Source organism: Neodiprion virginianus, chromosome 3 (genome assembly GCF_021901495.1).
Source record: "Neodiprion virginianus isolate iyNeoVirg1 chromosome 3, iyNeoVirg1.1, whole genome shotgun sequence".
NCBI lineage: Eukaryota > Metazoa > Arthropoda > Insecta > Hymenoptera > Diprionidae > Neodiprion > Neodiprion virginianus.
In genome coordinates, this window is record NC_060879.1 from 10,278,478 (window position 1) to 10,281,855 (window position 3,378).

General features: G+C 32.5%; 1 long non-coding RNA gene across 1 annotated transcript; it reads right to left on the reverse strand.

Annotated features, from left to right (window-relative positions):
* Nucleotides 1-1,511: 1,511 nt before the first annotated feature.
* On the reverse strand, nt 1,512-2,548 carry LOC124301675 (uncharacterized). The gene is made up of 3 exons (XR_006907532.1): nt 1,965-2,548; nt 1,793-1,900; nt 1,512-1,722 (listed from the first exon to the last, which is right to left on the reverse strand). It is a non-coding gene; the product is annotated as an uncharacterized LOC124301675 (long non-coding RNA).
* Nucleotides 2,549-3,378: the final 830 nt, after the last annotated feature.

Here is a 3,378-nt window from a genome sequence, read left to right on the forward strand (position 1 = left end):
GAAGTTAAGACGAACTCACCAGTATTATTATCAAGTACAAACTCAAATGGCGATCACAGAAAGATCGTGGTGTGATTTCGTGATTTGGACTCCACAGGGTTATCACGTAGAAAAAATCTTTTACGATAAAAACTTCATTGAGCCGATACTTGAACATGTTAGTGCTTTTCATCAAAATATTTTGGCTCCTGAATATTTTGAAATGAGGATCCCACGGCGATTAATACCCTTTGACTTATCTACATGAATTACATCTTATGCCGAAGCATTTTAAAGAAGATACATATACATATATTGTTTTTATTATTTATTATCTCTTACTACATAGAAAAAAAGTACATAATTGTTACAAAATATATTAAATAAGTAAAGTATATTTTTGCAATAATATGGTTATATAATAATTACAAAGTTCTTTATAAAAATAGATTATCTATTTAGTGCACGAACGAAATAGATTAATATTGTTATTAAACGAATTAAAAAGTTTGTAAAATATGAATTAATAAGTTCATAAAATTATTTCTATTTACAATTTTTTTTTCCTTCACTTTTTACGATATAATGGTCCTACTCTTCTTCATCGAAAACTAAAGGTGTTTGAAAATTAACTAAACATGCACAGACAAATATAATTTGTGACATCAAAGTACGCATATTTAACGGCAAAACTGTTTGAAGAAGTCGGAATTTTTTTATACGCCCAACAACATGCTCAACATATATGCGTTCTTTTACAATTTTTTTTGTTGACATCTCCTCTTGTGGAGTTAAACGATCGCGTCCATTCAAAAATGGAGGAATATTCAAATGTGCTTGCTTTGCTTCAACTATATCGTGAACGGTGAAACCTCGATCTGCAAGTATCACATCTCCAGATTGCAACAAGTCTGCAATTTTGGATCGCTTAAATATTTCAGGATCTGATATTGAACCCTCGAATACATCAGATACAAAACTAATGCAACCATTTGGAGTGCAGCCAATCAATACTTTAAAAGTCGTATGAGCTTTATAACTTGAATGTAAATTATCTTGGTGTTCAAAATTCGTTGGCGATTGACAAAAAAACTCGGCACAATCAACAATAACTCGAATGTTTTTTATAGACCAAAATATTTTTGGTAATGTTTCAGCTATCGTTTTTCTAGATGGAAACATAAATGGCTTTAATTGAGTAGTAAATTCATTATGCAAAAAATAAATCCAAGTTGTACATATTTTTGAGACAAACCCTGTAGAAACATCGAACTTGTAAGCTAAATCTTCTATTAAATATCCCATGCGTAATCTTAATAACACCGGAATTAACTGTTGCATTGATGTCAACTTGTATTTATTACTATTTTCGGAAGATTTATTTTTTGTCTCTCGATTACCCCAATATTCTAAGTTGTCACAAACTGGACTCAAAAATCTATGCAAATCTAGAATTTGCTCAAAATTCAGACTTGTATAAAATATACATTTTTTTTCATCAATGCGTATAGCATTTACAAACTTTCCCACAGCTGAATTTTTTTGCAACTTCACCTGAACACTTTTATTACGCATCTTTATACTGTCGGTTTGAATTTCTATCGTTGTAAATTTGTTAGTTCCCTCACAGTTAGTTTCTTCCTCCAGTATTCTCATCTCTGCTGATTGATCTGGTAATATTTGTTGAATAAAACAAGCAGTATCATCAGGAACATTGAAAATCTCTTCATGGGCCGTAGATTTCTACAATAAAAGAAAAAAGTTTTTTTATTTAAATCTATACGATTTTATTATTATAATATTTATACTCAACCTGCGCAACCGTCGAAATGTTGTTTATTTTCGTTTTTTCTGATTCATTCTCTCCTTCCATATCAGCTCTTTTATATTTTTCAAATAGGCTGGTTCTAACTTTGACTACCTATGAATTATTTTGAGGTTATAACTCCGAAAATCATATTGTTGTATAAATAATCATGCATTACCTTATCGATTGATTTATCAATTTGTTGAAATTCTTGGTAGTTTAAAGGATCAGGATTCTTCTCAGTTGGACCACTTTCTCCATGAAAATGTAGTGAACAAATATAAGTATCCTTAGTCACATCATCGATTGATCTAAAACCTCTGTCACTTCGGCCACATTTTTTTACCCACAATTCACATTTTGCACATTTTGCACATGCTTTAATATGTAATTTGCTTGAGGATTTGATAATTTTTTTGCGATACCCTAGACAAGGCTTTGGAAAATTTATAAAATAATATGTATTGCCTTTGAATGATTTATACCGTGTGTCACTTTTACATACTCCATAACAACACCGTTTTGTTGTTCCTTTTCGTACAGATAACATGATTACAATCAGTTGCAAAAATTTATTTCTCAATAGTGACACTTATTACTTTAATTTTTTTTCCTGTTTTTATATTAATATACCTTAATTAATATTTATTTGCTTTTATTTTCTAGACGCGGGCACTTTAACATGCTTCTTTACAAAAAACAGTACGAAAAACATGGCTGATCTTGACGCATGCGCACAAAAAAAAATTTTGATGAAAAGGCCTATTAACACGCTGGCTGTTTAGCTTTTGGAACCGCTAGGTGGCGGCACGAGCGAGGCTCACAGCGAACGTTGAAACTGTGAGGTAAAGAACGCGTGAGCATTTCAGAGATAGAAAAAAAAAGGACGGGTAGCGCGCGCCTGCGCACTACGCACGCCGCCAAGCGCGAACAGAGTATCGCTCCGTCTCACTCGTGCCAGAGGTGCTCAGGCAGACATGTTCAGTTGAACCAGCATCTTCAATTCGGCTTTCTACCCTTATTATCAAAGATAGGGAATTTGACGTCACATAACTTTATATGTATTTTATTATCCTGAACAACTTTTATTTGAAATGTTTTTCGATCGAGCCATTAATTTTTGAGATATAGCGATTTTCAAGTTTTCAACCCTTTTTTCGGGGAGTAAGGGCGGGTTCAGGAACAAAATTTCATTGTGGTTACTTTTATTATCCAACCACCTAGCTTCAGTAAAAAGTGCAGATTCTACGCAAAAAATTTTTCACTTTCGGCACATTTTGCTGGACTATTAGGGATGGGCGATCTCAAGCAAAAGATCGATTCTCACAATCGATTCGAATTGATTTTGGAAAATCGATTCATCAAAAAAGTCGGATACAAAAGATTGATCTTCAGAAGATCAGTCCATATTTTTACTTTTTAGTTTTAATTGAAACCGGTAGCTATATTGGAGATTAAAAATCGCGTCACACAAATTTAATGTACACGGAGAAAAATAAGTTATTGGATTTAGTCAATATTAATTGATCCAAATAATCCATGCATTTGGATAGTACTGAAAGCACATTTACTCAGAGCGACAATTTATGTAG